The sequence below is a fragment of the Macaca mulatta genome, chromosome 8 (genome assembly GCF_049350105.2).
Source record: "Macaca mulatta isolate MMU2019108-1 chromosome 8, T2T-MMU8v2.0, whole genome shotgun sequence".
In the NCBI taxonomy this organism is placed as follows: domain Eukaryota; kingdom Metazoa; phylum Chordata; class Mammalia; order Primates; family Cercopithecidae; genus Macaca; species Macaca mulatta.
In genome coordinates, this window is record NC_133413.1 from 121772925 (window position 1) to 121787492 (window position 14568).

The 14568-nt window shown below is 34.7% G+C and overlaps 1 long non-coding RNA gene across 1 annotated transcript in view; it reads left to right on the plus strand.

The window, feature by feature from the left end:
- The window catches only part of LOC144330551 (uncharacterized), a 96430-nt gene extending 82311 nt beyond the window's left edge, over positions 1–14119 (plus strand). Inside the window, exons 3-4 of the long non-coding RNA XR_013396849.1 lie at positions 9718–9840; positions 13882–14119. This is a non-coding gene — a long non-coding RNA (uncharacterized LOC144330551). The remainder of the gene's footprint in view (positions 1–9717; positions 9841–13881) is intronic.
- The last annotated feature ends 449 nt before the right edge of the window (positions 14120–14568 follow it).

The window sequence follows — 14568 nt, forward strand, 5'->3', positions numbered from 1 at the left end:
GCCACTATATCTTGGTTCTTCTCTCTACCACTCTCCACGTACTGTACAATGTGTTCTAATTTGTGTGTGATTCCTTAAGTAGATCAGAACTTACGTTCGTAGTACCGGTGTTTTCTGCTTAGAATAAACTCCATCCCTTTCAGTCTCCTGACATTGTCTTTAAGACTCAGCTGTGTCTAAAATCCCTTTGGAGTCCTTTCCTTCAAAAACTTTAGAAAACTTTAATCTTTCCCTGATTTCTAGCTCCAGATGAGATACCTGTTCCCTGATTTTTTCATGGTTAGGAGTTACAGGTATCTTCTACTCGCCTGTTGGCTAGCGATTTTTCAATCATAGTATTTTGCATGACATTAAAATCTTTGGCTTACATTTATTAGATGTGTTTAAAAATGTGATACATGAAATCACATTTTATTTTCAAATTATCTCTTTCCCCACCTCCATTTCCATGAAGAGGCAGGCCTTCCTGTCCTAAGTTGCCCCAGAATGGCTTATGATTCTTCCCTAAAGATAAAGCTGGCTGAATGTACTTTTCTTCTTGGTATTTTGTTCTGTTTTTCTAAAACCTATCTTTTTTAAAACTGGAATTCTTGTAGAATGAAGGGAGAGAGGCGTGGAGGAGATCCAAGGAGGACAAATATGATTAGAAGCAGCAGCCCCCTTGGGAAGTAGCAACACCAATGAGAAAGTGACTGAGGCACACATAGGGAGAATGAATCTCAGGTCTAGCACCTCCTAGCGTGAGTGAATCTCACCCTAGGCCATGGGCCCTTACAAACACGTCCAATTGACCCTGCTCCTAGCATGGCCTGTAGCAGCAGATCCTGTGGACAAGGGAGCATCATGGGAGCTAACATAACGGGTATCTCATCTGGAGCCAAAATAGTCCCATAACCAGTGAGACCTCCCCTGTCTATCATCTCCTTTGACTGACATTGTACATAGAAAGGCATGGAAAAATGTGATTGAGATCGAAACTCCAGTCGCCTCTGTCTGCTAAGATTCTAATTTTAGTTGATTTACATATGTATACAATATTTAAAAACCTATATCTATGCCAAATAATTGAACTCATTAATAGTTTACCTTGCTTTAGAAATTACTGAAATTGGCCAATCACAGTGGCTCGTTCCTCTAATCCCAGCACTTTGGGAGGCTGAGGCAGGCAGATTGCCTGAGCTCAGGAGTTTGAGACCAGCCTGGGCAACATGGTGAAACCCTGTATCTACTAAAATACAAAAAAGTTAGCCAGGCATGGTGGCGTGTGCCTGCAGTCCCAGCTACTCGGGGTGCTGAGGCAGGAGAATTTCTTGAACCCGGGAGGCAGAAGTTGCAGTGCCCTGAGGTCGTGCCACTGCACTCCAGCCTGGGTGACACAGCGAGACTCTGTCTCAAAAAAAAAAAAAAAAAAAAAAAAAAAAAAGAAGAAGAAGAAGAAAAGAAAAAAAGTATTGAAACTGCTTATTAATTTATTTGACGTTTTTGGTCGTGAAATCTTGGAAGGCAGGCGTCCTGTTTTCTTTTTATCTTCTGTAATCATCATAATGCCTGACTCATAGCAGATACTGTATCAAATGAACATATACAAGACAGAATATGTCTCATGTATGTTATACAATAATTATTCACCCTGGATTTCAAAACCCTTATTGAAAGACTAAATAACTTGAAATTCCTGTAAAACTACAAAAGAAGAACATTTCTCGGAGTTCAGAGAATGCCAAAAGCTCGTTCATCTTTTGGCCTAGAGCTATGTGGGAAAAGAAAGAAAGCCCACTTCTTGGGCACACATAATCAGGAGCCAACGTAGCTTTGATTAGATTGCCCACAACGTTGCATAAGACAAATATCCATGCCTTAGTAAACATGCTGCATTGTATATATTTTCCTGAGAGCCATTGGCTATAAGAGAAATACATATGATTGCTCTTGCAGGTGTTGACTATGACACTAAAATAGAGAAGCCAACTGACCCAGAGATGAGCTAAGTCAATTGCAGAAAAGAAAACTAATACACAAATAACAATAATACAACAATAAAGTGATGACAGAAATGTGTGAGCTCATTGCAACATCTGGGGATTATTTTCCTCACCTGAGTTGATGAAATGAAGTTCATATTCCATTTGGATAGCATGAGATCTTGCCAGATAAGTATTTGAGACAGCCTTTCTCCTGAGATGGTGGGCAGGTTTTCGTGGCACTGGATCCAATTTTTGTTCTGAGGATTTGGTTAATCTTAACATTCTAACTAATGCATCTTTTAATAAATTAATGCCTTTGTAAAAAAAAAAAAAAGGTTTGTTTTATATCTTGTTCTTTCATTTATCTTCTGAACTGTAACTTTTTAATATATTTCACTCATGTTCACAAAATGTTTAGATGGTATGTGTGTATGTGTCTAAATATTAATAACAGCTACATAGAAACACTTCAGAAGAGGATATTATGATGTTTATTTTAAATGATTCCAGGAATAACTTGTGTATATTTTTAAATATTCTAATTGATAAAAGTTTTGTCTGAAAATATGTATTTTAAAATTAAATACCACTTCATAGAATTCATTTCAAGATTTGGAAGTAAATATTTAATTTGTATAACATTTTTGAAATATTTTACATAATAAAATTAGTAAATGAAGGTCTTCAATCTACATGAAGATTGTTCAAAATTATTTTTTAAAGCTAAATCAAATAACCTAAAGATTTTTTACATATTTAGAAAATGTTGGACAAATAGTATCTAGAGTACAATAATAGCCAAGAAGAATACCATTCTTAATGAAAAGAAAGACTTAACAGCTCATAGTTATGTATATTTTACCTACTTTAAACTCAAATCACAAATAAAATGCAACTAACTTAATGCAGTTAGGAATAAAATCTTTAGGCTTGCAACTAAACTAAAGTTAAACTTAACTGCTTCACACAGATAAACTGGATGGCTGAAGAAAATCATATTATACAAAATTAATAAGCATCAAAAAGCAGGGTCTATTTTTTTTTAATGACGTCAGGAGACACTTTTCTTTCCTCAGAAAACAGCAATTTAAGACCCAAAATAAGATAATACCAGCAGAGGGACAGTGTGGGTGTCCAGGCCACAGACTTTCATTTAGATAACAAGGTTTTGGACAATTAAATTCTCTCTGGGTTATACAAGACTGTAAGTTAAAATAGTGTTATGCTGAATGTAAAGAAATTTGAGGTCCAAAGCCACTCTACCTTTCCTAAATTTTTTATGAAGTTTAAGCATCTATAAAGAATTATTTCCTTTGAATTTTATTAGAGTAACATCCAATTCTCTTATATTAGAATACAAAAATATGCTGTAGATAAGGTCCTTCAACTGAAACCAAAGGATCTAACTCACAGTCTCAAACAGGTATATCACAATCGTAATATGGCAAAACACCATGTCCAAAACTTTGAATGTCAGCATGGTATAGCTTTTTTATGAGGACAAGATGGGTTACAAGCCCAAGCTTTTTAAAGTTTGAAGATGTTTGATGTAGGAGAACTGTATTTTCCAATATCTGCTCACCTTCTCTACACTCAGATATGTCTTGAAGTCTATTTTGAGAAATTTAGTAGCCACAAGCCATCCACTCTTAGTCTTTTGAAAATGAAGATAAATTCCAGTCTTGAAAACAGGATTACAATGAAACACTTCATTTTTATTTCTTGTAGAATTTAAAAAAAAAAACTTTGTATAAACTGAAACATTAGACTGGTTCTAAATATCTAATTTTCATTAAATTTTTGTTAGATTATTTTGTGAAAATAAGCATAAATTAAACTATCTATTCATTTTTAAGTATTCATTAATTCAATCTTTACTTAGCCTTTTTATGTGCCAAATACTCTTAATTAGACATTCATAAGGCAAAACTCCCTTCAAAAAGGAATTGAAGCCTGACGGAAAGCACGCGCACTATAACACAAACACATGTGCTTTGTCTATTTGTGTGTATCTATTCACCACATATTTTGACACTTTGTAAGAAAAGTATGAGCACAGAAAGAGTAGCAGACTATCTTTAAACTAAGAGAGGCTGGCACTATCTTCTCACACTTGGCTGTAAATGTTCAAGATTTTTAGACTACCTTATTGGGAGAATCATTGACTACAGAGCAGGAATTTACTGCTTCTATAAATTTATTATAGCTATTTTACCACTAAACTGAACTTACCAGTCACTCCCAAAATTGTTGTTACTGTCTACTAGGCCCCTACATAAAATGATTTTCAAATCTTCACTTTCCCAAGTCTTTTGAGAACCAGCATCCATGAACTGTTTAACAAATTACAAATTATCTGGACAAGACCATATTTAAAACTACATTACATTTAAGATAATTTGCTCAGGCTGGTCATTGACATGCTTTAACCTTTCAAAAGAAGGTGATTTTTAGCATATTTAAAAATGTCTGGCATCATTTGGAGATTAAAAACCCTTCAAATAGAAATGTTTACATTTCCTTGAACTAGCAATTTTATCTTAGCATATATTTTAATTTTTATGCAAGGCAATAAATAAAATCCTTCTTTATCAACTGAATTCAGAGCCAATTAAGAGTCAGATTCAGGGGTCATCCTCATGGACATAAACATGTTAATCTTATTACTGAAATTCACTAAGTAATTTATCAATCAGCTTATGTTAAGTACATTATGCTACAGTAACAAAAGACCTTTAAATTTTAGTAGCTTACAACAAGAAAGGTTTATTTCTAGATCATATTACATGTCTTTATTTCTTGATCATATTATACGTCTATTGTGGTTTGGCTAGAGCACTGCTCCATGTCTTCTTCAATTTTGGGTCTAGGTTATAAAGGCAGTCATATTGGAGCCCCTACACCCATCTCATGGTAGAGAAAAAAAATTATAATGGCAGAATCGCACTATGATTCTTAAGATTTCTACTCAGAAATGGTTCATATCACATCACACACATTTCATTATTAAAAGCACTCTCAGACACAATTTTTTTTTTTTTTTTTTTTTTTTTTTTTTTTTGAGACGGAGTCTCGCTCTGTCACCCAGGCTGGAGTGCAGTGGCCGGATCTCAGCTCACTGCAAGCTCCGCCTCCTGGGTTCACGCCATTCTCCTGCCTCAGCCTCCCGAGTAGCTGGGACTACAGGCGCCTGCCACCTCGCCCGGCTAAGTTTTTGTATTTTTAGTAGAGACGGGGTTTCACTGTGTTAGCCAGGATGGTCTCGATCTCCTGACCTCGTGATCCGCCCGTCTCGGCTTCCCAAAGTGCTGGGATTACAGGCTTGAGCCACCGTGCCCGGCCTCAGACACAATATTACTAACTTTGGAGACCAGATAATTATTTGTGGTGGGGTTGGAAGAGCTATCTTGTGCATTATTATTTAGCAGCATCTTTGTTTTTTACCCACTAGATGCCAGTAACAGCCCCACAGTTGTAACAAACAAAAATGTCTGCAACATTACCATATGTTCCCTGGGGGACGAAGTGGTCCCAGGCTGAGAATTATATGTCTAAAGCCAATCACTTGGCTTAGGCTGGGGAACAGTGGTATAATCTTACACGATGGAGATGTACTGTAGAGAAGAACCTGCTATGGAGTGTTCCATAAACTAAAAGCCTGATGAGAGAGCAATGCATATTTTTACAGCAATACAATCTACAAGTACACAGAGAACACACACACACACACACAGAATTAGCAAATATTTGAACTTTCTGTGCGCATGATGGATCAAAAGAAAGATTAAAATTAAGTCATTCTGTTTGTGATGTCTGTCATGTGCCCCAACCATTTGCTGATGATCTGAAGATCACTGAAGGGAAGGTTATGTTATTCTTCACAGAATGGTATATTTTAAAAATAGTCATAAAGTGGTAAAATTGATTTGAATGCTACTCTGAACCTCAAAAAAAATCCAAATGTTCATGACATATACTATACAAGGTTTTACAATGAGACTCAATGATAAAATACAGATGCTACAAAAATAAAATCCCAACCATGAGGAGATGTCCTCAATTTCAATATCTACCATTAGCACTGGTAGGGAGAAATTAATTATGGATCAAGTATTAAAGTACAAAGGGACTTTAGATGCCTTTATGCCCTTGAGGTAAGTTAAAAATTATTGATTAAATAAAATCCAAACTTAAATAATATTTTAACATGAGTTAAAAAATTAAAAAAAAATTATTACGAAAGTATTAAAGGACAAAACCATCTCTTTCATTTAAAAAAAAAAACTGCACTCATTTTAATCCTGAAGCATGCTGAACACCTAGTTCAAGGATTATAGCTCACATAGTATATCTGGAAAGTATTTAAGTCTCTTCAAGATCTTTATTTATCCATAAGTGTTCACTGTGTCTATCAAAAAGCCAGGCAAGCAAATAAGAAAGGATAGGCTTATCCTGATTTAGTATTATTAGTTCTTGTGTTAAAACTATTCCTGGAAAAACTATATTTGAATAACCCAGGGCCTTGCATTGGCAACTACCCTGGCAGCCTTTTCTTTTTGTTTTTTGAGTCAGAATCTTGCTCTGTATTCTAGAGTGGAGTACAGCCACTGCTGAAGGAAACTTTCCACCAGCAGAAGGATCTGGAGCTCAAGGCCTGCCATCCAAATTATTTGGTCCCACAGGATGTTCCCTTGATGTGGTGTGCTCCCCCTTCCCCCAGGAGTGGGAGTCCCTGGGTGTCAGTGTATAATTATTAAAAATTACTTTTATTCTACCTGCTTAAACTCTGTGACATTCTATAAGGGCTTCTTATGGACTGAATGAGTTCCACCAAAATTCATATGTTGAAATCTTAACCCTAAATGTGATGGTATTAGGAGGCTAAGTCTTTAGCAGATAATTACATCATGAGGATGGAATCCAAATTGGAAGAGAAGAAGTGAAACTATCACTGTGTACAAATGATATGATTGAATACCTAGAAAACCCTAAAGACTCATCCAAAAAGCTCCTAGATCTGATAAAGAATTCAGTAAAGACTTGGGTTACAAAATCAATGTACACAAATCAGTAGAATTGCTATACAGCATCCACGACCAAGCTGAGAATCAAATCAAGAACTCAATCTCTTTACAACAGCTATAAATAAAACCACACACACACACACACACACACACACACACACACACACCCCAACAACAAAAGCACCTAGACATATACTTAACTAAGGAAGTGATAGATCTCTACAAGGAGAACTACAAAACAGTGCTGAAATAAATCATGGCAGACACAAATGGAAACACTCATGGATTGAAAGAATCACTATTGTGAAAATGATCATACTGCCCAAAGAAACATAAAAATTCAATGCAATTTCCATTCAAATACCAACATCATTTGTCAGAGAATTAGTAAAAACAATCCTAAAATTCATATGAAACCAAAAAGAGTCTGAATAGCCAAAGAAAACCTAAGCAAAAAGAACAAATCTGGGCATCACATTATCAGACCTCAAATTATACTATAAGGTTATAGTTGCCAAAACAACATGGTAGTGGTATAAAAGTTGGCACATAGTTCAATGGAAGATTACAGAGAACCCAGTAATAAAGCCAATTATGTGCAGCCAACTGTTCTTTGACAAAGCATACAGCAACATGAATTGTAGAATGCACACCCTATTTAATAAATGGTGCTGGGGAAACTGTCAAGCCACATGTAGCAGAATGAAACTGGATCTCTAATTCTCACCATATAAAAAATCAACTCTAGATATATTAAAGACATAAATCTAAGACGTGAAATCATAAAAATTCTAGAGGACAATATTGGAAAAACTCTTCTAGACATCAGCCTAGGCACAGAATTCATAACTAAGACCCCAAAAGCAAATGCAACAAAATAAAAATAAATGAGACCTAATTAAACTAAAAAGCTTCTGCACAGCGAAAGAAATACAGACAACCCATGGAATGGGAGAAAATATCTGCAAACTATGCAAATGAAAAAGGTGTAGTATCCAGAATCTATAAGGAACTGGAACAAATCACCAATTAAAAAAAAACAAATTCTCTTATTAGAAAGTATGCAAAGGACATTAATAGACATTTCTCAAAAGAAGATTTATGGCCTGCAAACATATGAAAAAATGCTCAACATCACTAATCATCAAGGAAATGCAAACTAAACCACAATGAGATATTACCTTACTCTTGCAAGAATGACAATTTTATTATTAAAAAGTCACAAAACAATAGATATTGATGTGGATGTGGGGAAAAGGGAACACTTATACACTGCAGATGGCAATGAAAATTAGTACAACCTCTATGGGAAACAGCATGGAGATTCCTTAAAGAACTAAAAGAGCTACCATTTGATCCGGCAATCCCACTACGGGGTATCTAAAACCCCCATAAAAAAAGAAGTAATTATATGAAAGGATACTTGCACACATATGTTTATAGCAGCAGAATTCATAATTGCAAAGATATGAAACTAACCTAAGTGCCTGTGAACCAATGAGCAGATAAGGAACATATGATAAATATACACCATGGAATACTACTCAGCCATTGAAAGGAACAAAATAATGTCAGCAGCAACATGGATGGAGCTGGAGGCCATTATTCTAAGTGAAGTAATACAGGAGTGGGAATGCAAAAACTGTATGTTCTCACTTATAAGTGGAAGCTAAGCTATGATTATGTAAAGACACAGATAGTGAATGATATAATAGACTTTAGAGACTCAGAAGGTGGAGGGTGGGAGGAGATGAGGAACGGAGAACTATCTATTGGGTGCAATATGTACTACTTCGGTGATGGGTGCACTAAAATCAAAGCATTCACCACTATATAATTCATCTATGTAACAAAAAAACCACTTATACACAAAAAACTATTTAAATTTGTAAAAATAAACAAATAAAATGATTATATACTGACAAAATCTAGGTTTGAATATATGGCTATAGATTTAATTAGATAATTGATTATTTATATTATACTCCTGAATAATTAGATCCATCTAAACACAGAAATTAATAGAATGCAAAGGCTCTGTGATGGAAATCTGTCCTACTAAATCTAATAAGTGACCAAGAAAGAATGAGAATAGATCCTTTGTGCAAGTTGGCAGAAATAAAGGGAATGAAGGAAGGTAGGGCTGAGCTAAGTGTAATCAGTGTCTCCTTATAACCACACTCTCAGTTAAGCCAATCTTCCCTTAATAGTGAGAAACAACTGTGGAACGTGAAAGATACCAACAGTACCACTTAGAAAAACTCACCCACATAGAAAAATAGAACCAGAAAATAAAAGCTCCCCTCACCAATATGACAAGTACTTTATTGAATGTTCTACTGAAATGTTTCAGTGATGAGTACTAATATAATAAAAACATATGGCTTGGAATAAAATTCAATCTTTACAGAATAAGAAAAAGAAACTTCTTTTAAAATACACATGATTCTCTATTATATATGGAATTAGATTAAATTGTAACGCTTCCTGAGTGAATTGTCCTTAGCATCAAAAATGATCAAGGTTGACAAAAGTAATTGTGTGGTTCTTTTTAATTATATATTGCTCTTTAGATACAAATATATTAGTAATGGTTTGATATTGTATTTAGAAAATAAAACACAAATAAATTTACAATATATCTGAATAACTTCATGTCTCAGTCCCAGCTGCTATAACATAGTACCTTAGACTAGGTGGCTTGAACAACAAACATTTATTACTTGCAGTTCTTGAATCTGGACGTCTGAGATCAGGGTGCCAGCATTGTCGAGGTCACAGACTGCAGACCTCCTCATAACTTCAAATGGAGGAAAGAGGACAAGAGAGCTCCTGTGGTCCCTTTTATCAAGGTAATAATCCTGTTCATGAGGGCTACGCTCTCATGACTTAATTATCACCTACATTCCCCACCTGTTACCATCTTGGTAAGGGGTAGAATTTCAACCTATGAATTTTGGGGGGACACAAACATTCAGTTCATAACACATTACAACTTTTAAATTTTCACATTAGCTCATGCTAACATTCATTATTCATATCTCAAGTAGATAATACATCTCTTTCTTCTTTCTTATAATATTGAGGAATAAAGTTCCCTTAGAAGATACTGCCCTTCACTTTTTTTATTAGGCAGTGATTTTTATGGGCTACTTACAAAGTGGACAATAATTTTATCTCTTTGAAGTTACAATGTAGTGCCGTGTACATTCAAAGACATCACACTTTCTTATAATGATGATATTAGAATGTAAGTTGTTATTTTAAATGACCACCAATACATTCATTCAACTAGTATTTATTTGACACAACATATATGTGGCATCTCTCTAGGTACGGTAGGCTATTAGGTTTACTGAAATATATGGCTTATGAAGGGAGAAGATAAAGATGATTCAAGAAATGAAACAGAGATTTTAGTGACAGAGTAGTCACTAAAAATAATAATTTTGGTGATAAAAAGAAGTATATTTTTATGAGATAAAGAGTAAGTTTTATTTTAACATTGAGATACTGTATTTTTCATTGTTTCCCTAGATAGGTAGATCAAAATCAGAAATCCATTGTTTAAAAAATACATTTTTCTTTAACAATGCATCTTAAGTTGCTACTCTTATTTCCAAATTATATTTGGGAAGGTTGTGGTTTTACTTACTATATTTTAATATATTTTATTTTAACCTTAAAATCCTACATTTTAAAAATCATAAACATTTTGTTCTATACTGTACATTTTAAAATACCAAAATGGTATTGAAAATGCTTCAGAATTTTAAATTAAATTAAAAATCTTAGTTAACTTTAAAAAGTTACCTTGAGATTCTTATTGTCCTGGAATATATTATACAAAAAAATCAATTAGGAAGAATGCTACTCAAAATACATTACAAAATTTTTGTGACTTACATATGCCTTTTTTATTGGACATATTTATAAAATAGAAATTGTTGGGTTATAAGGTATGCATATGTAGTAGATATGCCAAGGAGTTTTACAAGCTTTGTTGAATAAATGTAGTCCACGTGTTCCAGAAAACATTATATTATGTCAGTTTATTTAATTTAGTCTAAAGGTTATCTGTTTTGGGTTTAATATATAGTAAAATTGACTTTGATTTTGGATGTGAATTTCTATAAATTTTAGCACACATTTAGCCACATATAACCAACCACACTACATCAACTCTATATCCTGACAATTACTGATCTGTTCTCCATCACTATAGTTTTGTCTTTTCAAGAATATCTTATAAATGGGATTCTTATAAATATAAAGTAAATGTTTATTTTCTGGCTATACAACTAGAATAGAACACATAAAGACAAGTATGTTTTATTCCTTACTGGCATGGTACATAGTAGCTTGCCATGGATATTTGTCATACAACTGAATAAATGATGCTTGTTCATTTATTTCAATTAAGTGTTTGTTTCTGTCATTTTTAATGAAAAGGAGCATTTTCACTGCTCTCATTTATTTTTTCTTTCCTCCATTATTCACTCCCTCATTGAGAAACAATTCATTATGTATCTTACTTTCTCAAAATATTAACCTTATTTTCACTTTAAATAGTATACATGGAAACTAATATTTTGTGTATGTTAAGTATATTGATTTACTTGAAAAATAAAAGCACCTAGTATATTCTCAGTATACCTATGATGCCATAAAATGTACAAATATATTGAACTACATGTGTCTATTGAACAGACTAATCAATTATAGCAACAAAAATATAAATACAAAATCCAAATAATTTTGATCCAGAGAAGTAAATTATTAGTTATATGTAGGTGAAAGTAAACATTTTATTTAAAGAATTAAACTTTCAAAACAAACTTTGGGCTATTGCCAACTTGTTAGTTGGAAGTATTGTAGTGTTAGAGAACTTGAAAATCTGCTCAAATGTGTAGAACAGTGCTTCACTTCACTTACTGCAGTCCGCAGAAGTTTAAATGAGGTTAAGATACTTAGTTCAAATCAATATTTTGCTAATCCATATGTGAAAAGGTATATTCAACTGACTCTCTTAGTAATACCAAGTAACTATTAGAATAATTCCATGGGTATGTGTGTTTCTATTTTTATTTTTTTTCTCTGAAAGCCTAGGGCTTTGAATCTCTTCATTGCCTTTGTTAAATCTCATATGTAATTGAGACTTTGTTGGAACCTCAGCCAAGTCTTAAAGCTATTTCAAGATAGAACATACATTGTTACATAACTAGAAAGTGCAATAATCTCTCAGGAAACGACAGTAATTTGCATATGGCATGGATCATGACTTAATTTTATGTTTGCTAAATTCCCTATCAAATTATTTTGAGATTTTTCTTTCCAACATAAGAAAAACAATTGAAAAATGGAAAATTAGTGAAACCAGACCTGATGTTGCATTTCAGCAGGGACTTTTGGGTAGAAAGCATGAGACTTCTTTTTTTTTTTTTTTGCTTCCTCTGCAGTCAGTGCATGAGGGGATGTTATGTCACAGTGTTTCACAAGTCTGCTGATTCTAAGAAAAAGCAAACAAACAAAAAGAATAACAGCAACAAAAATGAGTTGCTTTCCAGTTTTATACTAAAATAACATGACTTCAGCTATTACAAATACTTGAGTCTGAGTTCCAGTGAGTTCACTTAGATATATGAAGATTTTAATTATGAAAGACTAAGGGTTATATTTCCCTCCCTTTCCCCTTTATCATCTAATTGCAGCATTTATTTTTCCCTACTCATCATCGACAGCTTTGTATAACATATCATTTTCTTTGTAAAACATAGTTCTTAATAGGATACTGGATGATACAGTTTTGGATTAGGGAGGAAGAGAAAAAGACAGGGAGAGAAAGAAAAAGGAAATGAGAAACGAAAAAATAGAGAAGTGAGAAGTGAACAGGAGGAGGAAATGGCTGAAGCAATAAATGGATGCCGCAAGAAAGGGAAAGAGAGAGGCACTGGACTTTTAGCTCATGAAACTGGAAGCTACAACAACTCAATCAGACATGTGCAATTTTATTGATAACAAGATAACGTAGGATAAAGAACAAAGATAGACAGCAACCAATAAGAAATGTGATGTTTAAAAGAAATAGGGCTTAAAACAGGACAGGCAGGCAGTATACATAGGCAAGAAAATAAAAAGGTCAAGGAGTATGTTGTAATCAATTGTTAAACACAGGCTAGGAAGAAAATACTCTGTAATACTGGTTCCACCAACAGGGGAATAAAGTCAGTTTGTAGCAAATTGTACAAGATCAACTTTAATATAACATATTATCTACATCATTTCCTATGAGATAGTGCTTGATGCAAAATGAACTTAATGGTCAGTCCAGAAACTAAAGTTTCCATAAAAAAATGTACTTTATTTTTACATTAAATATATGTATTGGTAATAGGTTCCAGTGACTTATGCATATAGAAAAATATGTATTTATTGAACATGTAAAATATGTTTTATTATTTAGATGTTGTATTAAAGTTTGTACAATACAGTCTAAATTAATGATATTTTCCTTAGCAGTTATAAAAACAAACAGTAATTGTTATATAAAAATTATTTTTCTTAATATCTAAATTTGCAATGTTCATCTATGTGAGTTTGTTAGTAAACTTTCACAGCCTCATTTTTAAAAAAAGTGATAATAAAAAGATACTGCATAGAGTTATCATGAGTATTAAAGCATTTTTAAAGCACTTGGGAAAATATCTGACAAATAAAGAATACACAAATATTAGATATAATTGAATATCTGTCTAAGGAGAGATAAAGAAGGGATTCTTGATATGAGATTCTTGATATGAATTTGTGTCTTTATTTTTGGAAGTAAGCACTGTCTGTATGTTACTGTGTCTGTAATTATGTTTTTCCATGTTACTGAATGCATTCTTCAAAAGGCATTTGCAATGGATACATCCTAGTGATGGTAGCAGCAGCCCATCTGGGGCCGCAGTTCGGAAGACGTTGTCTGCAGCGAGGGAGGCGTGGTGGGACTGTGCCTCTGTGGAGCTGGTGGGGCCGGGAACATGCAGGACCCCCGCCCCTATCAAGTGGCAAGGCAAGAGCCCCTCACTCCAGATGCAACTGCAAGGGTGACTCCAGACCCATATGCCCTATGCTCCTATAGGCTCGGAAGTGCCTGCTCCCACTCCCTGGCCTGTTCCGGCTCAGGCACCCACACCACTGTAAAGCAAAGCCTGGGCGTTGTGGCAACCCAGCCGAATGTGTGTGCTGGAGGAGACACTGACATGTCAGCCTCCACCCCCACACCTCAGTCCCCGTGGGACTTTGGGCACTGACGATCAAGGGACAGAGGCCAAGCGGGGCTGAAGGTGGTGCACTGTAGGCTGGCGGGCAATCATTGGCATGAACAGCCTTCATACCATGGATGGCATGTTGATGGAGGCAGGAGGCAGACAAGGTCCTGGGCAGAAAGGGGTGGGTCCTCGGTGAAGCCCCACCTTCAAACCAGGGACAGGGAAGACTGGGGACCAGGCTGCAGGCCGCCAGGAGTGAGAACTTATAGTGCTTCTTCCAGGCCCACCCATGGCCACCATGAACCAATAAGCATGCACTTCCTTCCT